Consider the following 27,500-nt stretch of genomic DNA (forward strand, 5'->3'; position numbering starts at 1 on the left):
CCACGACCCTGGCTTCGGCGTTAATTGGAATCAATTATCTGTGATTATACCTGTATATCATATAAGCACTTAAAGAAAAAATGTTATACAAGGAATACATCGGTGAAAAATATAAATGAAGTCAAGACAAGGTTATGGTTAATAGATAAGCTACAGATATCTTAATCCGAAGTCAGGGCTGAATCATCGCATTCGCACGAGACCGCCCGCAAAGTAGCTCCAGAGATCAGAGACAAAAGGAGAGGACACAATACCTGTAATTTACACCCGAATAAATTAATTTCTTCGTCTTCTCGGTTGTTTTTGAAGACATATATTTCTTGTGGTTTCAAGGCCACGGAAAAATTATTTTCTCTTTTTTTTTTACTTGAACAGAGAGAGAGGTTTAAATTTCGGTTCATATATATCTCTATTCTAGTCTTTTTTTCGTTTTCCATCCCTCGCTTTTGTCTCATTTTTCACTCTCTCTCCCTCTTTCGCTATTGTCCTCTTTCTTCCCTCCTTTCTTTCTCCTTCGTTCCTTTTTCTCTAACTCTCGTCCTCTTTCTCTCCGCTTTTCCCCTCATCCTTCCCTTTGCTTATTCCCACTCCTTCCCTCTCGCTCTTTTCCCTCTCTCCCTCATTCATCCTTCTCCGATTCTTCCTTCACATCCATCACTTCCTTCCTGTCATCCCTTCCCTCTCTATTCATTTTCTTCATTTACGTCTGACCACCAAAAGGAAGGGGAGGAGGAGGAAGAGGAGGAGGAGGAGGAGGAGGAGGAGGAGGAGGAGGAGGAGGAGGAGGAGGAGGAGGAGGAGGAGGAGGAGGAAGAGGAAGAGGAAGAGGAAGAGGAAGAGGAGGAGGAGGAGAAGGAGATTAGAAAGGAGAAGGACGACATTGTGAGCGAAGGGGTGGCAAGAAGGAGAAGGGAAGGGGTAGAAAAGGGGAAGGGAAGAGGAGTGGGAAGAAGAAAAGGGAAAGAGAAGAGAAGGAGAGAGAGGGAGAGAGAGAAAGGAAGGGAAACGGAAAGAGAAATTGCAAAGAAAGAGCAAGGGAAAATGAAGAGAAGGAGAGAGAGAGAGAGGGGAAGGGAAACGGAAAGCGATGGGAAAGAACAAGAGAAAGAGAAAGGAAGGAGAGAGAGAGAGAGAGAGAGAGAGAGAGAGAGAGAGAGAGAGAGAGAGAGAGAGAGAGAGAGAGAGAGAGAGAGAGAGAGAGAGAGAGAGAGAGAGAGAGAAGGGAAGGGAAACGCAAAGAGACGGGAAAGAACAAGAGAAAGAGAAGCGAAGGAGAGAAAAAGAGAGAGGGGGGGGGGAAGGGGGAGAGAGGTCCAGATAGTCCCGCAATAAAAGTCAAAACCCCGATGACCCTCCTTTCCATAAATTTCCCGCCAGAAGCTTGTCGGGAGCGATGCAAGGGTGTGAAGTGCCGGTCATCACACGCCGCCCCTCCCTCCGCCAACGACACTTCACGTGCCAGTTTGCATCCTTGCCATGCCTCTGCCACTCCTCTTCCTCTGTCCTGACAGCCCACCCTCTCACTCCCTCTTCCCCTCCCCGACCACCCCCGCCTCCCCCTTCCTCTCCCACACCTCCCGCTTACTCCCTCCTGCCCCCAGACCCCCCGCCTCCGCCTCCTTCCTCTCTTCCTCCTCAGATCCCCGCCTCCGTCCTCCCCCCTCTAACCAAGCATATGACACCCCCTTTGCCACTTTTACAGTCTGCATTCACGTTGTTTTTTCCCCTAAACTGACACCCTTCCTCCCACACCCACCCTTTTTTTTCTTTTACTTTTTTTCTTTTTTTCCCCCTAAACTGACACCCTTCCCCCCCTTTTTCTTTTACTTTTTCCCTAAACTGACACCCCTTCCCCCCTTTTCGTTTTTTCTTTTTCCCCGAAAACTGACACCCTTCCCCCCTCCTTTTTCTTTTTCTTTTTCCCCCGAAACTGACAGCCCTTTTCCCCCCTTTTTTCTCTTTCTTTTCTACCCTAATCTGACACCCTTCCCCTTTTTTCCCCTTTCTTTTCTACCTAAACTAAACTGAGACACCCTTCCCCCCTTTTTCGTTTTTTCTTTTACCCCGAAACTGACACCCTTCCCCCCTCCTTTTCTTTTTTTTTCTTTTTCCCCGAGAATTGCAAACATACCCACTTCCACTCCCTTTTCCTCTCTTTCCCTCTTTCTCTTTCTACCTTAATCTGACACCCTTCCCTTCGCCCTCACTTCTTCTATCAAACCCTAATTTAATCACCCTGACACTAACACATACTCACCCTCCTCACCCCTTATTACACGTCCTCTCCCCCTCCCTCATCCTCATATCACCCCCCCCCCTAATCAAATCAACTAGATTGGCCAATCCATCAATCAAACGCCAATCTAAAAATTTACGAACCGCCTATGTATCCCAAAAACGACGAACAAACACCTTTTTTTTTTCCTTTTTAATCTCATTTTCGTAACCGAATAAGGATATTTGGATCCTCCCCCCCCATCACCCCTCCCCTCCTCTCCCCTCCCCCTTCCCCCACGTCATAAAAGGGGGATGATGGATGACATGACAGCTCGGCATTGTTATCTGACACTGATAGAATTGACATCGGATTTCTACCGACTGTGATGGCGAAATCCTTATCACCTCCAATTAAGATCCCAAGCTGATGATAACTTGTTCACTCCCCTCTCCCCCTCCCTCTCTCTTCCCCATCTCCCCCTCCTTCCCCCTTATCACCCTCCGAATTAGATCCCCAAGCTGATGATAACTTGTTCACCCCCTCCCTCTCTCCCCTCCCCCATCTATCGCCTCCCCTCCCCCATCGTACCCCCAACGATAACACCAATAAACACCCCCTTTCCCGCTGGTGTTGCGCCAATCACACGGTAACTCGTGACGTAGAGGCGATAATGGCGTAAAGATTGCGATGCCATTTTTCGCCAACCAGCTGCATCGCCAACCCAGCTGGCCTTGGCTTGGTCGTCTCTCTCTCGTCGTCTATGTCTGCCTTTATCATATTGTTTCACTTTATTCGTCCTTCGGGTAATCTTGTGTTTTATAAGTGTTTGGATACTTATTCCAGTGGAGTATTATCTTTTATTTATTTACTAAGATTTACCTGCAAAGGCAAAAGCATACGAATATGAAGACAAGACACGATCAAACACACTTATACAAGTAAACAAACACAAATACAAATAAACAAACAAACACAACAAACACACTCACACCTCTTACAAACAAACACATAACAAACAAAAACCCACACAAATATAAACAAAACCCCACACACCCTCATCCCGCTAACACACACACCATCACCCGTACGCCTGCACCCCACCACACACACACGGACGCCCACAAGCAAACACCGTTTCGTCCAAGCGCATGACGGACAGCTGGCAAGGCCCCAATCGGGTGTAAATAAGCACCGACGGACTCCAAGTATCAGGTCGCACACATGATGGACTCTGCCCGGACTCACGAGATTGGAGAACATATGATGGACGCTGCCCGGACTCACGAGATTGGAGAACATATGATGGACGCTGCCCGGACTCACGAGATTGGAGAACATATGATGGACGCTGCCCGGACTCACGAGATTGGAGAACATATGATGGACTCTGCCCGGACTCACGAGATTGGAGAACATATGATGGACGCTGCCCGGACTCACGAGATTGGAGAACATATGATGGACGCTGCCCGGACTCACGAGATTGGAGATAACAAACAGCAGAGTCACCCATGACAGGAATGTAAATAACGCGACATTCTGTTCTGAAGATGGCGATGGATAATGACACGTAGCGACAACAATGTAAAAATAAATATGACAAGGATGGCGGTAATAGTAACACCTACCGACAACAATGTAAAAGAAGAAAAATATTGCAACGATGGCAATACATGATAAAAACTACCAACTACAATGTAAAAAAATAATAATAATAAACCATAATCATTATCACAAAGCAAAAAAAAGGAAAAAAAAAGAAAGAAAAAAGAAGAATTGAATTGAAAGAATTGAAACGAGAAAAAAATGTAAGAATGAAAAGAAAAGGATAATAACAGACGAGAAACGAATAGAAAAATAAGGACAACACAAGAGGAAGGAATTCAAAACTAAAAAAGGCCGACCATGAAAGCAATCAACTACAAAAAGAAGGATACCAAAGGAGAAATAAAAGGAAAAGGAAGTAGAAAAACAACAACCATTAAGACCCCTACTACCCCTCCCCCCTCCCTCTTCACCCCTCACCCTCCCCTCCCTCTTCACCCCTCTCCCTCCCCCCTCCCTCTTCACCCCCTCTCCCTCCCCTCCTCTTCACCCCTCTCCCTCCCCCTTCCCATCTTCACTCCCTCTCCCTCCTCTCCTCTCCCTCTTCACCCCTCTCCCTCCTCCCTCTCCTCCTTCACCCCTCTGCTCCTCCTCCTCTTCACCCCTCTCCTCTCTCCCTCTACTCCCCCCCTCCCGCATCCACTAGTCCGGTCTGCATCCATCAGTATCCACAAGGAGTCTCCCCATGCTCCCCCCCCCCCCAGCCCCTTTGTAAACACTCCGTCAAAGCTGATACTGCCCTGTCATGAAACACCTGTCGTACTCCACTGCTTCTCGTACAGCCCTCCTCTAGCTCTCTCCTTCTCTTCTGTCCATCTCTCTTACTCCTCTATCTCACTCCCTCTCCTTCTCTCCCATCTCTCCCATCTCCCCTTCTCTCCTCTCTCTCCTTCTTCTTTATCCCTCTCTCCTCCTCCTCTGCCCCCTCTCGTTCTTTCCCATCTCTCCTCCTCCTCTCTCTCCCATCTCTACCTCTCTCCTCTCTCTCCCTCTTTATCCCTCTTTCCTTCTCTCCCATCTCTCCTCCTCTCCCCTTATTCCTTCTCCTCTCACTCCTCTCTCTTCTCCCCTCTCCTCTCCTCTCTCTCCTTCACTCCTCTTTCTTCTCCCCTCTCTTTTCGCCATTTCCCCATCCCCTACTTTTCGGTAATTTTGCCGATCAGTCATTTCGTAATCGGGATGGAGTCGATCCCTTCACAAAGAGCGGTAGAAAATGCTGTATAAAATCGGAAATGAAAAAAAATATCTGTAAACAAACAAACAAAAATATACAAAAAATATATATATAAAAACAAATAAACAAAGCTTCGAACTACGAACGATACAGCCCACTGCGAGGAATGTTTTGTATTCAAGTTTGAGGGAAAGTTTGTTGCAACTGCATAAAGGCAGACCTCAGATGCAACATGACCTGATATCATTTCCTTCAGTAAATGTCAGCGGTACAGCGGGTTGAATATTCCTTTAAGAAAGGGGTGTAAAGCAGAGCAGATGCACACACTCAAACACATGGGCACGTATATATGCGCATACACAAAATCTACACACAAAGACACACACATACACATACACAGACAGACATACACACAGACACACATGAAAACAAAAAACAGAGAATGCACCCATCTACACACAAAGACATAGAGACACACATACATACACAGACACAGACAAAGACAAACATACACACAGACACACATGAAAACAAAAATCAGAGAATGCACCCATCTACACACAAAGACATAGAGACACACATACATACACAGACAAAGACACAGACAAACAGACACACAAACACATAAAAAAACGGAAAATGCACACACAAAACCACATACACGAATAAAAACACTCAAATACAAACAGCACACTTTTTTTTTTTTTTTTTTTTTTTTTTTTTTTTTTTTTTTTTTTTTTTACACATGACCAAATAATTACATACGCCCACACGCGACACCGTCATCCAAAAAAAAAAAAAAAAAAAAAAATCGCAATGAACAACCAACTCAACATTTTATAAAAAGAACTAAAATGGATTTACAACAACAACAACAACAACAACAACAACAACAACAACAACAACAAAATATTCAAAGCATGCAACGTTGAAAGAGCGTTTTATGAGAAGCAGTCGCAAAAGACGTTAGTGCAGCTTTAACATACCTGTAAGCAAAATTACGGGCCCAAAGGAAGAAAGAAAAAAGGCAGCAGGAGGAATTGGCGAAGACGAAATAAATCTTGACTTTGAGCCTTAAGGAAAATAATCCTGCTAATGCAATTTCACTTTACGTATTAAGAAAACGGAAAAGATCCCCAATTAGACCTTTCAAAACTCTCGCCGTGTGCATTCCTTCTCCTTCTTTTCGTCCTTCTTCTCGTCCTCTTCTGATTTTTCTTTCCCTCCCTACCTCCTTCATTCATTCATTCCATTCCCTCCCTCCTCTACTTCTTTATTTCTTACTTTCTTCTCTCTCCCTACCTTCTACCCCCTCCTTCCCTCCTTCCATTCCTCCCTCTCCCTTTCCCCTCCTCCTTCCTTCCTTCCTACCCTTCCCTCACTCCTCTCCCTCTGCTTCCTCCCTCTTTCCCTCCAAGTCTCCCTCTCCCTCCTTACCTCTCTCCTCTCCCTTTCTTTTCCTACCTCCATCTCCTTCCATCTCTCCTCTCCTTCTTTCCCTCCCTTTCCTCCCTCTCTCTCTCTCCCTCCCTCTCTCTCTCTCTCTCTCTCTCCCTCTCCTCCCTCTCTCTCTCTCTCTCTCTCTCCTCTCTCTCTCTCTCTCTCTCTCTCTCTCTCTCTCTCTCTCTCTCTCTCTCTCTCTCTCTCTCTCTCTCTCTCTCTCTCTCTCTCCTCTCTCCCTCTCTCCCCCTCCCTCCTCCTCCTCCCTCCCTCCCTCCCTCCCTCCCTCCCTCCCTCCCTCCCTCCCTCCCTCCCTCCCTCTCTAACCATCCTTCCTCCCTTCCCTCTCTCCCTCCCTCTTTCCATCCTTATAATTACACAACGATCGCCGCCGGACACCTTGACTTACGATGACGCGCCAGAATCCGCCTGACCGAGTGTGCTTGCTGGGCAAACAACGGGTGACCTTGGGGAAATCTCTCTTTCCTCGGGGCATGGAAGAGGTCCACGTCAGTCGTCGCTCCTTTTGCCTTCGTCTTCGTCTTCGATCCTATCATCGTCTTCGTTTTGACTTTCCTCGTCGTCGTCGTCGTTGGCATCGTCACTATTGTCGTCGTCTTCGTCTTTGTAATTATCGTCGTCGTCATCGTCATTATTAGTCATCATAGTCGTCGTCATCGTCATAATTACAGTCATCATTGTCATCATTATCATAGGCACTATAGTCGTCATCGTCATTATTAGTCATCATAGTCGTCGTCTTCGTCATAATTAGTCATCATAGTCGCCATCATTATCATAGTCACTATAGTCGTCATCGTCATTATAGTCGTCGTCATCGTCACTATTATCATCATAATCATCGTTGTGGTCATCGTCGTCATTACTATCATCACAAGTCGTAAGCATCGTCATCATCGTCATGGTCATCGTCTTCTCATTTCCTTTCGTCCGAGTCCTGACCGTCACCGCAGCCTTCATCGTCATCGACACCGTCTTCTGAGGCAACTTCAAGGTCAAACGCCCCAGGCTAGAAGTACTGCCAAAGTCCACTATATTTAGGCCTACTTTTTTCGGGGGTTTCTGACATATATCACGAGCGTCATAGTCTGCCCCCACTCGTCTTCAACCTCGTCCTCGTCCTCGTCCTCGCCCTTGCTTTCACCTTCGGCTTCACCTTCGCCCTCGTCCTCATCCTTATCCTCGACCTCGACCTCAACCTCGACCTCGCCCTAGCCCTTGCCTGCGCATCTCCGTCTTCACCCCCCTTCCCCTTCCCCTTCCCCTTCCCCCTCACCCCTACCCTCCCCTCCCCCTCCCCCTCACCCCCCTCCCTTCACCCTTCCCCTTCCCCTCCCCTTCCCCTTCCCCCTCTGCCCTCATCCCGACCCTCCCCTTCCTCTTCCCTCTACCCCCATCCCCCACACCCATCCCCTTACCCTTCACCTTCACCCTCACCCTCTCCCCCTTCCCCTTCACCCATCCCCCTCCCCTTCCCTCTCACCCCTACCCTCTCCCCCTTCACCTACACCCCTCACCCTCCCCCCTCACCCTCACCACCAGTGCCACCTACCCGCGAACGAGTGCCACGGGGCCCCAGTGTCCCTCGGGCCGCTTCTCGCTGCCGTCGTCCTGGGTGGCGAGGAGGGCCAGGGTGACGGGGCGTGGGATGATACGCAGCCTCGCGAGTGGAGGACGTGGGAAATGAGGAGAAGGAGAAGAAGGAGAATGAGAAGGAGAGTGAGAAGGATAATGAGAAGGAGAGTGAGAATGAGAAGGAGAGTGAGAAGGAGAAGAAGGAGAAGGGGAATGAGGAGAAGGAAAGAGAGTGAGAATGAGAAGGAGAGAGAAGGAGGAGAGTGAGAATGAGAGGAAGGAGAGAGAAGGAGAATGAGAAGAAGGAGAGTGAGAATGAGAAGAATGAGATAGAAAATGAGAAGAAGGAGAGTGACAATGAGAAGAAGGAGAGTGAGAATGAGAAGAATGAGGAGAATGAGAATGAGAGTGAGAATGAGAAGAAGGAGAGTGAGAAGGAGAAGGAGAAGAATGAGAGTGGGAATGAGAAGAATGAAAGAGAGAATGAGGAGAAGGAAAGTGAGAATGAGAAGAATGAAAGAGAGAATGAGGAGAAGAAGAAGAGAGACAGAGAATGAGAATGGGAAGGAGAGTGAGTATGAGTATGAGTATGATCATGCGAATGAAAGCAAGTGTAAAAATAAAAGTGTGTGAGAATGAGTATGACAATAAGAACGAGAATGAAAATGACGAGAGAGAGAACAGTATTTAACATAGTGTTAAAAAAACTGACGAACGAGAAGCCAGACGCTCCTTCTAAATAAAAGAAAAAAGAAAAAGAAAAAAAAAGAAAAAAAAAAAACGTCACTGGGATATTTATTCGCGACCATCTTCCCCGAACGTCCATTCCCCATCGCCCATTGAAACGCAAATTAAATTAAATCCTTTCTTTCTTTCTTTCCTTCCTCTCTCTCATTTCCATTTCAGATGAGAGCTACCGAGCATTTTCCTCGGCGATCTTGTTATTTCTTTCTTATTTCTTTCTTTTCTTTCTTTTTTTTTTACTTTCTTTTTGTCCCCTTTTTTTCTTTCTTCGCTCCGTCTCTCTCTCTCTATCTCTCTTTCTCTTTCTTTCTTTCTTTCTTTATCTCTCTTTCTTTCTTTCTTTCTCTCTCTCTAACTCTTTATCTTTTCTACCTTTCTCCTCCTTTTTAATCCTCCATTCCGCCACTTCCGTCACAATTTCCGCCCGTCACCCCAACCTCTCTTCCTGCTACCTTTGAGCAACGAAATATTTTTGATTCGCAAATTCCAAATTCCGGCGGCTGAACCCCCCTCTCTGTCTCTGTCTCTCTCTCTCTCCCCCTCTCTCTCTCTCTCTCTCTCTCTCCCCCTCTCTCTCTCTCTCTCTCTCTCTCTCTCTCTCTCTCTCTCTCTCTCTCTTTCTCATTCTCTCTCTCCCTCTCTCTCCCTCTCCCTCTCTCTCCCTCTCTCTCCCTCTCTCTCTCTCTCCTCTCCCTCTCTCTCTCCCTCTCTCCTCTCCCTCTCTCCCTCTCCCTCTCTCTCTCTCCCTCTCCCGGTCGTCAGGTCCTTTGGGGCTTCAGCTGAGCTCCCTCCGGACTCGGTCTCGCGTCCAGCCCTCGCGTAATTCACTTCTTCCTAAGCCACCAAACCCGATCATAACTTCTACCGCAGAGAGTGCACACCCGCGCAAAACTCAACCTAAAAAACAGACAGCATTAATCTACAAACTTAAGAGAAAGAAAGAAAGAAAGAAAAAAGCAAAATGTGCGCATCCCGTGACGACAAAAATCGAGTCTAAATCAAAACGATCCGCTTGGCAACACCGCCCCGCGAAGCGCCCAACCGCGCACTGGATGTAAACACGGAACTAATGACGTCGACATGACGCCTTTTGCAATCTGTGGCGTCCCGGCCGTGAAGCTGCAACAAACCGCTTCATCCTGGCAATGTTCGTCTTCATGATAAGCAGTTTTTCTTGGCAGCTCAGCGCAGACTCTGGGGTGCGTAGCTGTCACGCTTAATAGCCACGTGTTTACTCATAAATTGAGCCCCCACCGGGACGACCCAGAGCGCTGACAAGGGTTCGGTTACAAGATATATATATATATATTCCTCGGGCAAGTAACCGTGAGCAGACCTCGGACGGCAGACAAGCACAAGTGGTTCTGAGGAGACGCTGTTCAAGTGAGCTTCGTCGCCCAGCTGGATCACTTACAGATATATTACATCATTCATTTATTTATCAACTTCATGTCCACAGCCAGAGAAATATTCCACCCACACAAATACTAAAAAATGGTGCCTAGGAATCCATTATGTCCGTGGATAAAAAATAATAATAATAATAAAAAATAAATAAAAAAATAAAAAGAAGCTATCACTTTTCGGTATCATTCACGTCTTGTCGCAGAACGCCGGGGAACATGAGAGAGAGAGAGAGAGAGAGAGAGAGAGAGAGAGAGAGAGAGAGAGAGAGAGAGAGAGAGAGAGTAGAGAGGACTCGCCCCGTGCCCTGACTGTCGACCAAACACCACAAACCTCCATCAAATAAAAAAGAAAAAGAATGAAAAGGAAGAATAAAAAGTAGAAGAAAAGACAATCTCGACCTTTCCATTCTCACCTTCCTCTACTATACACTGTTTACACCCCCCCCCCCCCTGGCTCCACGTGGAAGCCCGAGAAAGTGAAAAACTACGCTACACTTTGAGAAAAACTACGCTACACTCTAAGAAAAAAACCGCTATGCTTTGAGAAAAAAATCCGCTACAATTTGAGAAAAAATCCGCTACACTTTCAGAAAAATACACTACACTTTGACCTGTTTCCTCTACACGTGTTGGAAAAAATCTCTCCTCCTCATTAATCCTCCGAAAACTACGCACGTGCGATTAACCAAAAAATAAATAAAAAATAAAAAACAAAAACAGAAATTGACAACTCGAACAGGAAACCGCACCCACCCGAGACATATTCGAGTAAACAGAACTGATAAGCTGTGCGTGACCTTGAAATATATTTACATAAGAACATTCATCTACATTAAGTAACACCTGCGCTTCTGCAGTGCATCTTGAGCCTAGTTATAACGTACATGTGTGTGTGTGTGTGTGTGTGTGTGTGTGTGTGTGTGTGTGTGTGTGTGTGTGTGTGTGTGTGTGTGTGTGTGTGTGTGTGAGAGAGAGAGAGAGAGAGAGAGAGAGAGAGAGAGAGAGAGAGAGAGAGAGAGAGAGAGAGGGAGAGGGAGAGGGAGAGGAAGAGAGGGAGAGAGAGAGAGAGAGAGAGAGAGAGAGAGAGAGAGAGAGAGAGAGAGAGAGAGAGAGAGAGAGAGAGAGAGAGAAACAGAGAAGAAAGAAAAAAGGAGAGAGAAGAGAAAAGAGAGAAACAGAAAAAAAGAAAGAAGAAAATAAACAAAGAGCAAACATAGCAAAGACAAACAAAGACAAACAAAAACAAACAAACAAGACCAGACCAGACCAGACAGACACGAAATACCCTCCGTCTGCGATCAGGTGTCCGTGCCCAAGCCCTTGAGCATCAGCTGGGGACGTCAGAGGCAGACGACGCGACCCCCCCCCCCCCTTCAGGAAGCCTCGAGTTCTTCATATACGTAAATAAATAGATAAATGAGTAAATAAACATGCATGCAAATATATAAATTCATAGATATATACATAGACAAACAAATAAGCAAATAAACAGATAAATACATAACATAAATAAACTAAAAATTAATTTAAAAAGAACAAATAAACAAACAAATACATAAATCTAGAAATAAACAAACGAAAAAAGAAAGATAAACAGACACAATAATAAATAAATAATAAATAAACAAAAAAAATAAAAAATCAAATACATAAACCTAGAAATAAACAAACGAAGAAAGAACCAGACATCCAGACACAAAGACAGATAAACAAATAAACAAACAACCGAGAGTCGCGAGCCAAAGAGCACTGGCGTGGCTCACAACGCGTCTCCCGGAGCGGCTCTCTGCTGGCCCTTATATCGAGGGCTCGCTCTAAAAGGTCAGGAGAGAAGAGATATGGCGAGGCCCGTAATCTCTGCTATCGGCACTTCCTTTCCCCTTTCTCTCTGTCTCTCTTTTAATCTTTCTCTTTGTCTTTGTCTCTCTCTCTCTCTCTTCTTTCTAATTTTTTATCTGTTTCTGGTTAAATTTCTTCCTGTCTTTGTCTCTCTCTTCTCTCTGTCTCTTTCTCTGTTCTAATTCCTCCTTCTGTCTTTGTCTCTCTTACTCTTACTCTCCCTCTCCCTCCTCCTCCTCCTCCTCCTCCTCCTTCTCCTCCCCACCCCACCCTCCTCCTCCTCCTCCTCATCTTCCTCCTCCTCTTTCTCCTCTTTCTCCTTCTCCTCCTCTTCCTCTTCTCGCCCTATCACCCTTTCCCCTTCTCCGCCCTCCCCTCTCTGCCTACACAAATTATGCAACATGCAGCGGCGACTCACCTGCTGACACGGCGATATTGCAACAAATTACAACATGAAGCACCAGGTGTGTCGATCACAGCGGGAAGGGAAGGAAAGTGGGAACAGGAAGGGGAGGAGGAGGAGGAGGGGGAGGAAAAAGAGGAGGAGGAGGAGGAGGAGGAAAAGAAGAAGGAGGAGGAGGAAAAAGAGGAGGAGGGGGGAGGAAGAGGAGGGAGAGGAGGAGGTGAGGAGGAAGGAGGAAAAGGAGGAGGGGGGGAGGAGAGAGGAGGAGGAGGAGGACGAGGAAGAAGGGGAGGAAAACGAGGAGGAGGGAGAGGAAAAAGAGGAGGAGGAGGGAGAGGAAAAGGAGGAGGAGGGGGGGAGGAAATGGAGGAGGAGGAGGAAGAAGAAGAAGAAGAGGAAAAAGCAGAAAAAACAAGAAGAACAAGAACAAGGACAGGGAAGACGATGGTAATAATAAGAGAAACGAATAAAAGTGGGAAGAGAGACAGCTTAGGAGGGCATCACGGATAATAAAGGAAGGAACAAGAGGGTAAGGCGAACAACAAAGAGATTTAACGGAGGGAAGAAGCGCCTGGAAAGGAGGAAGAGGAGGAAGGCAAACGAATTGGGGAAAAGAGAGAAGAGGAGAACGAAGAGGAAAGGGAAGAGAATTGCCAATAAGAAAGTGGCAGACGAAGAATCGGATATTAATGAAACAAAACAAAACGTGATAATAAGAATAGTGAAGAGTAAATGGAATAAAATGTAGGAGAGGTGAAATCGAAAAAAACATGAATAGGGAAGAAAAAAGAAAACACAACGGAAATAAATAAACAATATATAAATTAATAAAAAAGACAAAACTAACAACTACAAAACCAAACACAGACACAGATTACAGATGAATGAATAAAAAAGAACTAAAGAAAAACACACAAAATACCAATAAACCCCAAAGTCATTCGCACACGCCCGAAATGCAAACTTGAAATGCACAATTACTTACTAAAGATAACGCACAAATTTCCAAGTAGTGCTGCCAACTCGTCAAACTTCATAACACGATAACAAAGTTCACATCAATATTTCTAACTCTCCGCCAATCACCCCTTCCTTCTAGTCTTACCTCTACTGCAATTACGTGCAATTAAGATCATGCAAGCTCAGGTAAGCATTCCCAAAACGGTATGAAAAAGATTCAAATTATATATAACCAAAAAAAAAAAAAAAAAAAAAAATCTCATTTCAATTATGTATAACAAAAAGAAAAAAAATTCTCATTTCATCGTAAGTAAACATCACGAAAATCTTCCTTTTTGTATTTCGATCACGTTAAAAAAGTATTGAATCCTGTCATCTATACATCAAAAAGAGATTCTAAGCCTCAAGAGAAAAATAATACCTTAAAGACTGGACTTATTTAGGGATCTATAACCATCGCAAAGTCTTATTCTGCGAGACTTTTGAAAAATATTGAGAGCTAAAAGTAACTGTACATTGGCGGGGAGATGCCGTAGATTTTCTTGGTCTATGAACAGGGTGGTTTTGAAGAAAAAAATGAGGAGGTGGAGGTAAAGGAGGAGGATCAGGGAGGAAGGTGAAGTGAGGAGGGAAGAGAGAGGAGGAGAAGCGAGGAGGAGGGAGAAGTGAGGAGGAGGAAGGAGCAGGAGGAGGAGGAGGAGGAGGTGGTGGAAGAGAAGGAGGGAGGAAAGAGAAGGAAGGAAGGAAGGAGACGTGAGAAGGAGGAGGGGGGAGAAGAGGGAAGAGAAGCGAGGAGGAGGAAGGAGGAGTGAGGAGGAAGAAGAGGAAGGAGAAGGACAGAGGCGCAGAATGAGAGAAAGAGGGGACAAGAATAAAGAATCCCACCTGACTCCACACTCCTCTTCCGGTTCCCCTCATCTCCTCCCCTCCTTCCTCACATTCTTATCTTCCTCAACACAGCACTATCTTCCCTCAGCCTTCCTCTCTTCCCCTTCTATTCCCCCTTCTTCTTCCCCTTCAAGACGTCGGACTTTATCTCGAGAACCTCAGTGCCTCCTTCACAAAGACGTTGCCAAGGAGTCCCTTCGCAATGCAGGTTTTCTTCCGAGATCAAGACAGAGATCGCAGACATTTGTTCTTGGGAGGGAGGGAGGGAGGGGGAGAGAGAGAGAGAGAGAGAGAGAGAGAGAGAGAGAGAGAGAGAGAGAGAGAGAGAGAGAGAGAGAGAGAGAGACGTGGAGAGAGAGACTGGGAGGAAGAGACTGGGAGGAAGAGGGAAGTTGAAATTGCCCCTGAGACTGGCATGTTTTATTTTGTCTACAAGAAGCACACACACGTACATACTAATCATACACATAAACACACAAACAAACACGAATAAACATACACACACACACACACAGAAGGGGGAGGAGGACAGGGAGGAGGAAAGAGGAGGAGGAGGAGGAGGAGGAGAAGAAGAAGAAGAAGAAGAAGAAGAAGGAGAAGGAGAAGAAGAAGAAGAAGAAAAAAAAGAAGGAGCTCAAAGTCTCCTCAGCAAAACAAAAACAAAAACCCTCCCCCGCCTCGTGAATCGCATCTCACGGCCGATAAACCTTCTTCAACCGAAGCCTCCCACAAAGCAATCGCCCCGGCCTGACCTAGGACACAAAACCCCGCACGTGAACCGCAAGGGTCGGGGTTCAGGTTCAAGGCTGCGGCGTGGCTCTGGCCCGGGATGGCACTGGCACCGGGCCAGATCCGCGGCAGCCGGTGGGAGGCGAGTAAAAGGGTTTTAATAATCTGACGATGACGGTTCTTAAACGACATCGTGTGAGGGGGGGGGGCGTGTACTGCCGCAGACTCAATGGGCAAACACCTCGATAAAAAAAAATGTTTACATATAATAATAATGGTAATAATAATGATAATAATAATGATAATGATCATGATAATGATAATAATAATAATGATAATGATGATAATAATAATAACTTGGGCTATTCATAACATCTTTGTCATTTTGGTGAACTCAAATTCACGGTCACAAATCCTTCATATTGAAACCAACAGAATAACACAATTACAGCACTCTTTTAGTCACAAAATGACCTCTCTCTCCTCCTCCTCCCTCCGTTCTTTAACCATCCTCCTCATCAATAAATAAGAATAATCCCTCCATCTTTAATAATATCAAAATAAATAATATAATCCTCCCTCCTTCTTCTTCTTAATAATAATAATAATAATAATAATAATAACAATAATAAAAAACTTCCTCTTCCCCCTCCTCAAGCAAACACAAAGCAACAACACCTAGATCGCCCCAACTCCCTCTGCTCTCCCCACCCCAACCCCCTCCCCCAATCCGTGGCACCCCCTACGCCCTTAATAACTGGCACCCGGGTTTACCAAGGGCGTGAATTTGATAAAAGGGCGTGTCCTGACGAGGGCACCGGACGACCAGCATCCAGCGACGGCGCCTCATCCACCACTGCGAGGATGTCACGTGACGGGGGAGATGACTCAGCCATAGGAGGAGGAGGAGGAGGGAGGGAGGGAGGAGAAGGGAGAGGGAGAGGGAGGGATTGAGAGGAGGAGGAGGAGGAGGAAGGAGAAAGGCGGAGGAGGAGGGAGGGAGGGAGGGAGGGGGTGAGGGAGGGAGGAGGGGAGGGAGGAGAGAGAGGGAGAGGGAGAGGGAGAGGGAGAGGAGAGAGGAGAGAGGGAGGGAGGGAGAGAGGGAGGGAGGGAGGGAGGGAGGGAGAGGGAGAGAGAGAGAGAGAGAGAGAGAGAGAGAGAGAGAGAGAGAGAGAAAGAGACAGACAGACAGACAGACAGAGAGAGAGAAACAGACAGACAGAGAAAGAGACAGACAGACAGATAGAGAGAGAGGTTTGTGTCACGTGACAGCCGGCAGCGCACTCCTTGCCACTCGCACGGGGACTGCTCCTGCATCTCCTCACCTCCTCCCTCGGGTCTCGACAAATGATTTAACTTTTTTTTTCTCTATTTCGTTACTTCTCCTTTGAAAAGCGGGGAGATACAAACTCTTAATAAAACCATCATTCCCGCATATGAGGACGAGAAATATATGCTCATTTCGGTTCTAAATTGGAAATCCAAAAATAAGAGGGAGTTGCCTCAAGAAGAAGAAGACGAAGACGAAAAAGGAAGAAGAAAGAAGAAGGAGGAGGAGGAGGAGGTGGAGGAGGAGGAGAAGAAAAAAAAAACTGACCACATAATGACCTCATCTTCACTGACTAAAATGAAGTCATGCATAAAAAATACTCTAAAAGTAAAAGCCTCTCTTTCAAAAATTAGTTCTAAATTTACCGTTAAGGAAACTCCACAAAACATAATCAAAACGACTGAGTTCTAACGATTCTTGTGCTCCAAAATACAAAAAAATAATAAATAAATAAATAAATAAATAAAATAAAAAATAAAAGATAAAAAAAATGAGTAGCAGCGAATCCAAAAACAATACTAACACAAAAAATAATAATAATAATAATAAAAAAAGAAAAACGACATACCACATACAAAGAACAAATCTATCAAAAACCAAAAGAAAAAGAAAAGAGAAATCAAAACAAGGCAAACGAGTCTATTATCGAACTACCGAAGGAGCGTTTGGCGAGAGCTTGTTAGAGACGACACGAGCGGTTTCGTCAACCAGCTGATTACTCCCGATGGCGCCCCACACAACCGCAGTTATATTTTCCCGCCCGCAGGAAAATCATGAGTTCTGGACCGCCGCCCTCGGCTGACTCGGCCCGTTAGTAAAACCGCAAATAAACCAGTGGAGCCAAAGAACGGGCGGGCGGGCAGATGAGCGAACGGACGGACATAGACAAGACAGACAGACAAACGGACGCGGGACGGACACGGACACGGACACGGACACACACACACACACACACACACACACACACACACACACACACACACACACACACACACACAACACCCCATACCCCCACACACACACACCCACACACACCCCAGCCCCCCCATCCCCCCAACCCCCCACACCCAAAACCCCCCAACCCCTCCCACACCCCACCCCGTCCCGATCCCGGGGGCCCCTTCGAAAGCGAACGAGAGAACATTGAGAAAGAAACCCGTCCGACCTGGTCCGCCGCCCCCGGGAACTCGCGCCGCCGCCGCCGCCGCCCACTTCTGACGGCGGTTGAAAGTTGGGCGGCCGCGAGCTGTTCCCACTGGATACGCCCTTGCAATCGGGGGGATAATTGCACGCGCTAATTTTCTCTCCCCTTTGTCGGGAAACCACTTCCATGATTATGATGAAGATTGGGTAAAAATGGAAAAAAAATATATAAATAGCAAGGTGAAATGAGGAGACTTTAAATAAACATATTTGTCTGTATTTATGTGTGTATGTATGTTTGTATGTCTGTGTGCACATGACTTATATATCTACACACACACACACACACACATACACACACACACACACGCACACACACACACACACACATATATATATATATATATATATATATATATATATATATATATATACATTATATATATATGTACATTAATATACTTAATATATATAACATATATATATATATATATATATATATATATATATATATATATATATATATATACACGCTATGTATAATATATATATACATTATATAAATATTATATATATATATATATTTATATAATGTATATATTTATATAATGTATATATATACATATATATATATATATATATATATATATATATATCTATATATATATATATAGATATATATTATATGTATTAAATTCATATATGAATTCAAACATGTATATATATACGCATGTATGTAGGAGTATGCATGCGTGCGTGTGCGGGCGCGCGTGTCTGTACACAGCAGAGCGTCATCCCGACCAAGACGGCCAGTCGGGAGGCCCTCGAGGTCCTCCTCGACCCGCGGCCCTCGACCCGAGCGCCCAGCGACTCGAGCGGCGTCGGGAGGAGGCGGCCTCGGCCCCTCCACCTGCAGCAGGACGCGGAAGTGCGGCGCGGCCCAGGTAATGAGGGGCGCCTCCTCCTCCTCCTCCTCCTCCTCCTCCTCCTCCTCCTCCTCCCGCCCCTCCTCCTCCTCCTCCTCCTCCTCCTCCTCCTCCTCCTCCTCCTTCAGCGGCGCCACAACAACAGGAATAAAGGTGAGGTGACACGCGCTAATGAGGTATTACGCGGCCGATCAATACCTTTAATGCTGAAGTATTCTGGCCGATGCCGATGCTGCTGCTGCTGGTGGGCGGCGCCGCGTCTCGCCCTCGACACAACGGAGTGCGCGCGCTCGCCGACTCGGGAGTACGAGAGATTCAAGGAGCTGGCTGCGTCGGCTTTACGCACCGCCGTCTTAGCGTGACACTGTTTGAGGGACCGACTTGGCTTCATTTTCTCTCTGCCTTCTTGTGGTTTTCCGCAAGTTTCTGCCCAGTTTCCTTCATGTTACTTTGGAAACAAAGAAAGAAAGAAAAAAAAAGAAAAAGGAAGAAAAAAAAAAAGGGAAAAGAAAAGAAAAAAAGAACAAGGAAGAAAGAAAGAAAAAAAGATATATATATATAAATATATATATATATATATTTATATATATATATATATATATATATATATATATATATATATATATATATATATATATATATACATAAACACACACGAATGACGCTCTTCTTCGACATACAAATCTCGGCAGTCTTTTAAATTCGTTAATCCTTTTAATAACAAACACAATCTACTTAACCCATCCTCAGACAAGCATTCCGTACATACACAACAAATAATAATACATCACGATTAAACTAAATAAAATAAATTATTAAATTAAAATAAAATAAAATAAATAAATTGAATAAATAATAATACATAAATAATAAATAAATTAAATAAATAATACATGAACAAACTCACTGGTATTGGGTATCGATCTCGTCCCAATTACCGTTTTCATAATATTCATCTTCGGGTGTCCTCTCTCTCTCTCTCTCTCTCTCTCTCTCTCTCTCTCTCTCTCTCTCTCTCTCTCTCTCTCTCTCTCTCTCTCTCTCGCGGCAAAATGTCGACTCGGATGCAACGAATTGGCAATTGTTGTTACAGTTTAAACGCAATTGCAAGTGGAAAATTTCAGCCTCGGAATCAGCCTCCTAATGAACACACCTGATGTTAATATGTATGCAAATCACTACAATTTTGCGGACGCTCATAATTCGCCCAAAAATGTCGAAACACTAATAATCCACAGGGGGGAGGAGAGGGGGGAGGGGAGAGTCATTCCGAGAGAAATTCATCTATTTTTTGCCTAATCCCTAAAACACGCAAAAATTTCAACAACAGGGGGAAGGGGAGGGAGGAAGGGGAGGGGAGGGGAGTAAGCCACAGCGCGAGCATCCATACAAAATCTTCTCTCCCCTTTTTAGATGCAAAAATAACAGTCTCTCTCCCTCAATCCCCTTGTCATCGCTCCCCTCTCTCACTTCGCCAGACTGAGCCCCCGCCCTTTCCCCTTTCCCCCCATCTTGCCCACACTGCTTTCCTGATCCCTTGGCCCCCCCCTCCTGGACCCCTACATGGCCCCTATCCCCCCCCCCATCCCCTTGCACCTTACCCCCTCTCTTTTCCACCCTGTCCTCCTACCTCACCTTCCCCCTGTCCTGCACCTTGCCCCCTGTCCTCCTGCTTCCCCCCCTTCCTACCCCTGTCCTCCCCCTCCAACCCCCCACCCTCCTACAGCCCCTATCCCCTCTACCTCCCATCCCACCCCCCACCAAAAAAAAAAAGTACCGCTAAAAACCCAGCATCCATTTCTCTCTCTCTCTCTCTCTCTCTCCCTTCTCCTTCCTCCCTTCCCTCTCCCCTCCCCTCTCCCTCCCTCCCCTCCCCCTCCTCTCCTTCCCTCCCCTCCCTCCCTCCTTCCCTCTCTCTCTCTCTCTCCCTCTCCCTCTCCCTCCCCTTCCCTCCCCTCCCTCCCTCCCCTCCTTCCCTCCTTCCCCCTCCCTCCTTCCCTCCCCCTCCCTCTCTCTCTCTCTCCTCCTATCGCAAATGACCTCATTACCACGGAAAGGGACGAATGTAAGTAATTAACAAAGGGTTATTTTGTGCGCACCGCTGGCACTTGATAGAGCAGCAGGACCCTCTATGGTGAGGACGTGGTGCGAGAAGTGGGGAGGGAGGGAAGGAGGGGGGGAGGGAGAGGAGGGAAGGGTGCGAGAAGTGGGAGGGAGGGAAGGAGGAGAGTGGAAGGAAGTGGGAGGGAGAGAGGTAGGAGGGAAGGGAGAGAGAGAGGAGGGAAGGAGGAGAGAGAGGAGAGAAGGGAGAGAGAGAGAGAGGGAAGGGAGAGAGAGAGAGGAGAGAAGGGAAGGGAGAGAGAGAGGAGGGAAGGGAGAGAGAGAAGGGAAGGGTGAGGGAAGGACGGGGGAGGGAAGGTAAAAGAGAAACGCCAGGATGCTGGAAGGAGGGAAGGAGGGACGGAGAGAGGAGGAAAGAAGAACAAAGAAGCGGAGAAAAGACAAGGAGGAGGAAAAAAAATATGGGAAAATAAAATAAGAGACGGAGGGGGAGGAGGAAAAATCCCCAGAGAATTGACAATAAAGGAAGTACGAACACAAGAAAAGAAGAACCGCCAAAGGGAGCAACCTGATACGAGGAGCAAAACCTTATACTTTATAACATTTTGCCTATTACCTTATACTCTTACAACTTCCACCATTATCCGCTATCCAAATTACCCACAAATCCTGAGACGAAGATGAAACACAAGAAAACAAAAACAAGGGAAACAGAACACCGAAAAATAACGAGAAAGAATGGGAGAGAAAGGTGGGGAGTAAAGAAGAAAGAAATATAGAGAAACGCGACACGTCCATAAAATAATAGGAGGTATCAGGTTTGCAAATATGGAATAGGGAGCAGAGAAGACGAAAAAAAAACGCAAGAGAAGAGACACATGAGATTAACAAAACACTAAACCCCACAAATGAAATTTAATCTGAGTCGAATATAAGTTGAAAATAAGAAAAGAGAAAATAATCACAAATCAGACTAAACAAAAACAAAAAAAGGAAAGAAAAAAATAATACATACACTTACACATATCACAAAATACTTTGAAAATAAAGAGGAAAAGAAAAATACCCACAAATCAACCTAAAGACAAAAAAAAGACAAAACAAAAAAAGAAAGAAAAAAATACCAAAATACAGGAAAATAATATAGCAAAACCACAAGAAAAGACTTAATAAGGAGCGTAATTAATCTAAGTACCATTGACCACAATACCTAATCCTGCTTAAGAAAATATGCGACCTCCTGCAGCTGCCGATAACACGAACACGAACACGGACGAATGGACAAGGGGCCGAGTCAAGGATATTTGCATAGGCCTATATCAAGTATAACCAAGAAGTCGCGGTGTATGTATAGGCCTATATCAAGTATAACCAAGGAGTCGCTGTATATGTATAGGCCTATTTAACGTATAACAGAAATCGCGGTATATGTATAGGCCTATTTAAAGTATAACAAAAAAATAGCGGTATATGTATAGGCCTATTTCAAGTATAACCATGAAATCGCGGTATAATAGAAATAGAAGTATAATGGGTACATGGTTAATCAAAACAGTATATGGTTAAATCATATACGATAAATCATATATAATCAAAACACCGCGGTAAAATGTATCAGAAAATGGTAACGATTTAAAGCATATTCAAAACATAACAATGGAAATAACAAGGCTACGTTAAATACAAATCTTACACGCAAAATACAACAGAATACAAGCGTAATATAACGAGAGAGGGTGCCAGCAACATATAACAATATAAAAACTTGGGAAACGGAATATGTAAAGGAAAAAGTGTATAGGCAATATCTCTGCTATAAAGGTGTTAAGCGTAACTAAAATGCAACAGAAAGATAGAATAAAAGAGGTATACAGAAGAGGAGAGGGTTAGAAAGAGAAGAGAAGAGAATAAGAAAAAAAAAAGAAAAAAAGGTGCTTGAAGAAGGAAGACCGAAAATCGAGGGGAAGGCTTGATAAAAAAAAAAAAAAAAGAGAGAGAGAAAAACAGAAAAAACATTAATTGAAGAACGAAGACCGAAAATGGAGGGGAAGGCTTGATAAAAAAAAGAGAAGAAAAAAAACAGAAAAAAAATTAATTGAAGAACGAAGACCGAAAATCAAGGGGAGGCTTGATAAAAAGAGAGAGAGAAAAAAAATAAACGAAAAAAAATCGAAGAGAGAAAAAGACAAACAAGGAAAAAAGAAAAAAAGAAACGAACAGAGAGAAAAAAAAACGAATAAAAAAAAACCAAGAGAGAAAAAGACAAACAAGGAAATAGGAAAAAGAAAGAAAGAAAGAAAAAAGAAACGAACGGAAGGTATCAAACAAAAGGACACAGTAAAGGGGGGAACGGTGTTTTGACAAAGGGAAAGAAAAGGAAATACGTGTCCCGAGGAAGAGGCTGCGTGAGGGGAAAGAGGGGTGAGAGGGGAGAGAGGGGAGAGGTGGGGGAGAGGCTTTGGCAGGGAGGAGAGGGAGGGAGAAAACGATGCCAATACTGGAGCAGGGGAAGGAAGTGAGACATGTTTTGGCAGGGAGGGGGAGGGAGGAGGGGAAGAAATGGGGGAAGGAAGGAGGCATGTTTTGGCAGGGAGGGGGGAGGGTGGGGAGGGGGAGGGAGGAGGAGGGAGGGAGACGAAATGGGGGAAGGAAGGGAGGACATGTTTCGGCAGGGAGGGGAGAGGGGGGAGGGGGGAGGGGAAGGAAGGAGACATGTTTTGGCAGGGAGGGGGGAGGGGGAAGAGAGGAAGAAATGGGGGAAGGAAGGGAGGCATGTTTTGGCAGGGAGAGGGGAGGAAGGGAGGAGGAGGGGACGAAATGGGGGAAGGGAGTGCGAGACATGGTTTTGGCAGGGAGGGGGGAGGGAGAGGCGGAGGGGGAGACATGTTTCAGCAGGGAGGGGGAAGAGGGAGGAAGGAGGGGGGGAGACATGCCAATACAGGGGAAAATAGGGAACAATATGACATGGCGAGCGAAAAACCATGCCAGTGGTAGAAGGGTGACATATTTTGGCAAGGAGAAAGGAAATACAGCATGTCATGACAGGGGAAAGAAGAAATATTCTGGCAAGGGGAAAGAGAACATACTAATACAGGGGAAAAGAGAGGAGAAGGCAAGGCTTTGGCAGGGGAGGGTGGGAAGACAACAAGCCATGACAGGGGAAGAAAGGTTTATAGGCCTATACTTTAGCAGGGAGAAGAGGGGGACAACATGCCATGACAGGGGAAACACACACACACACACACACACACACACACACACACACACACACACACACACACACACACACACACACACACACACACACACACACACACACACACACACACACACGCACACACACACACACACGCACACACACACTAACACACACACACACACACACACACACAAACACACACACACTAACACACACACACACACACACACACACACAAACACACACACACACACACACACACACACACACACAAACACCCCCCCCCCCCCACACACACACACACAAAAAAAAAAAATAATAATAATAAAAAAAAAGTGGAATCCTCCGCTAGGGAACTCCATTCATCTGACCGAGGAATGAGGATGAGGATACACTGGCGGAGGAAAAGGGAGACGAACAGATCCTTCGACGGGAACATGGCGGAACCTTTCGCAAATAGGAGATGGAAAATGAAAAAAAACCTTTATCACGGAAGGAAAAAAAAAAAGGCATGGGGGAATTGGCAGAGGATGAAGCCAGAAAAAAGATGGTACCATAGCAGGGGAGAGAAGGAGGAAAAAGGAATACGGACGTAAAGTAAATCCTTAGGTATGGGAAGGGAGAGGGGGGGGGACCAGAGGAAAGAAGGTAGCTTATAGATCCTTCGGACAATGGGGGGGGGGGGGGAGGGGCAGAGGGCAGAGGAAAGAGACAGAGGCTTAGAAGGAAGGGACATGGGAGAGACGGAAGATGCTTGGCAGGGAAGGGGCAAAGGAGAAAGGAAAGACACTTGTTAAAGGAGGAGTAAAAGAGGGATAAAGCTTGGCAAGGAGGGAGAGGGCAAGAAAGTAGAGATACTTGACAGGAGAAGGGCAAGGGAGAGAGGAAAGACACCTGCCAGGGGCAGGGCAAAGAGAATGGAGACACTTGCCAGGGAAGGAATGAGAAAGAGAGGGATAAAGCTTAGCAAGGAGGGAGAGGGCAAGAAAGGAGAGATATTTGACAGGGGAAGGGCATGGGAGAGAGGAAAGACACTTGCTAGGGGCAGGGCAAAGGAGAAAATGGAGACACTTGCAAGGGAAGGAATGAGAAAGAGATATAAAGTTTTGCAAGGAGGGAGAGGGCAAGGAAGGAGAGATACTTGCCAGGGGAAGGGCAAGGGAGAGAGGAAAGATGCCTGCCAGGGGATAGGCAAAGGAGAGAATGGAGACACTTGCAAGGGAAGGAATGAGAAAGAGAGGGATAAAGCTTGGCAAGGAGGGAGGGGGCAAGAAAGGAGAGATACTTGCCAGGGGAAGGGCAAGGGAGAGTGGAGAGACACCTGCCAGGGGAGGGGCGAGGGAGAGAGAGAGGAAAGACACCTGCCAGGGGAGGGGCAAGGGAGAGAGAGAGGAAAGACACCTGCCAGGGGAGGGGCAAGGGAGAGAGAGGAAAGACACCTGCCAGGAGGGGCAGGGAGAGAGAGAGGGGAAAGACACCTGCCAGGGAGGGCATGGAGAGAGAGAGAAAGACACCTGGCCAGGGGAGGGGCAAGGGAGAGAGAGAGAGGAAAGACACTCTGCCAGGGGGAGGGGCAAGGAGAGAGAGGAAAAGACACCTGCCAGGGAGGGCAAGGAGAGAGAGAGGAAAGACACCTGCCAGGGGGAGGGGCGAGGAAGGGAGAAAAGACACTGCCAGGGGAAGGGCAAGGGAGAGTGGAGAGACACCTGCCAGGGGAGGGGCGAGGGAGAGAGAGAGGAAAGACACCTGCCAGGGGAGGGGCAAGGGAGAGAGAGAGGATAGACACCTGCCAGGGGAGGGGCAAGGGAGAGAGAGAGAGGAGAGACACCTGCCAGGGGAGGGGCAAGGGAGAGAGAGAGGAGAGACACCTGCCAGGGGAGGGGCAAGGGAGAGAGAGAGGAAAGACACCTGCCAGGGGAGGGGCGAGGGAGAGAGGAAAGACACCTGCCAGGGGAGGGGCAAGGGAGAGAGAGAGGAAAGACACCTGCCAGGGGAGGGGCAAGGGAGAGAGGAGAGAAAGACACCTGCCAGGGGAGGGGCAAGGGAGAGAGAGAGGAGAGACACCTGCCAGGGGAGGGTTAGAGGGAGAGGAAAGACACCTGCCAGGGAGGGCGAAGGAGAGAGAGAGGAAAGACAACCTGCCAGGGGAGGGGGCGAGGGAGAGAGAGAGGAAGAGACACCTGCCAGGGGAGGGGCAAGGGAGAGAGAGAGGAAAGACACTCTGCCAGGGGAGGCAAGGGAGAGAGAGAGGAGAGAACACCAGCCAGGGGAGGCAGAGAGAGAAAGACACCTGCCAGGGAGGGGCGAGGGAGAGAGAAAGGACACCTGCCAGGGGAGGGGCAAGGGAGAGAGAGGAAAGACACCTGCCAGGGAGGGGAAGGGGTGGAGAGAGAGAGAGGAAAGACACCTGCCAGGGAGGGGCAAGGGAGAGAGAGAGGAGAGACACCTGCCAGGGGAGGGGCAAGGGGAGAGAGAGAGGAAAGACACCTGCCAGGGGAGGGGCAAGGAGAGAGAGGAAAGACACCTGCCAGGGGAGGGCAGGGAGAGAGAGGAAAGACACCTGCCAGGGGAGGGGCGAGGGAGAGAGAGAGGAAAGACACCTGCCAGGGGAGGGGCAAGGGGAGAGAGAGAGGATAGACACCTTGCCAGGGGAGGGGCAAGGGAGAGAGAGAGGAGAGACCTGCCAGGAGGGGCAAGGGAGAGAGAGAGAGGGAGAGACACCTGCCAGGGAGGGGCAAGGGAGAGAGAGAGGAAAGACACTGCCAGGGGAGGGGCAAGGGAGAGAGAGAGAAAGACACCTGCCAGGGGAGGGGGCAAGGGAGAGAGAGAGGAGAGAATACCTGCCAGGGGAGGGGCAAGGAGAGAGAGAGAGGAGAGACACCTGCCAGGGGAGGGGCAAGGGAGAGAGAGAGGAAAGACACCTGCCAGGGGAGGGGCAAGGGAGAGAGAGAGGAAAGACACCTGCCAGGGGAGGGGCAAGGGAGAGAGAGAGAGGAGAGACACCTGCCAGGGGAGGGGCAAGGGAGAGAGAGAGGAAAGACACCTGCCAGGGGAGGGGCAAGGGAGAGAGAGAGGGAAGACACCTGCCAGGGAGGGGCAAGGGAGAGAGAGGGAAGAGTCACGTGCCAGGGGAGGGGAAAGGGAGAGAGAGAGGAAAGAAACCTGCCAGGGGAGGGGCGAGGGAGAGAGGAAAGACTCCTGCCAGGGGAGGGGCAAGGGAGAGAGAGAGGAAAGACAATTCCGCCAGGGAGGGGGCGAGGGAGAGAGAGAGGAAAGACACCTGCCAGGGGAGGGCAAGGGAGAGAGAGAGGATAGACACCTGCCAGGGGAGGGCAAGGCGGAGAGAGAGAGGGAGAGACACTACAGGGAGGCAAGTGAGAGAGAGAGAGGAGACACCTGGCCAGGGAGGGGCATGGAGAGAGAGAGGAAAGACACCTGCCAGGGGAGGGGCAAGGGAGAGAGAGAGAGGAAAGACTGACCGCCAGGGGAGGGGCAAGAGAGAGAGAGAGGAGAGACACCTGCCAGGGGAGGGGCAAGGGAGAGAGAGAGGAAAGACACCTGCCAGGGGAGGGGCAAGGGAGAGAGAGAGGGAAGACACCTGCCAGGGGAGGGGCAAGGGAGAACCCAGCCGCCAAAGAATGCCCGTCTCAACTTTAACCAGATCGGAGGTACGGCCGTTCTGCCCCTTCGAATCAATACCTAAAAGTCGACACCATTAATTTGTGAGAGTATGCAAGGGGCTGTTTGTTTGTTTCCTTGTTTGGGTCGTTGGTTAGTGTGTGGGGTGGGGGTGGGGTGGGGGTGGGGGTGGGGTGGTGTGTGTGTGTGTGTGTGTGTGT

Source organism: Penaeus vannamei, chromosome 7 (genome assembly GCF_042767895.1).
Source record: "Penaeus vannamei isolate JL-2024 chromosome 7, ASM4276789v1, whole genome shotgun sequence".
NCBI lineage: Eukaryota > Metazoa > Arthropoda > Malacostraca > Decapoda > Penaeidae > Penaeus > Penaeus vannamei.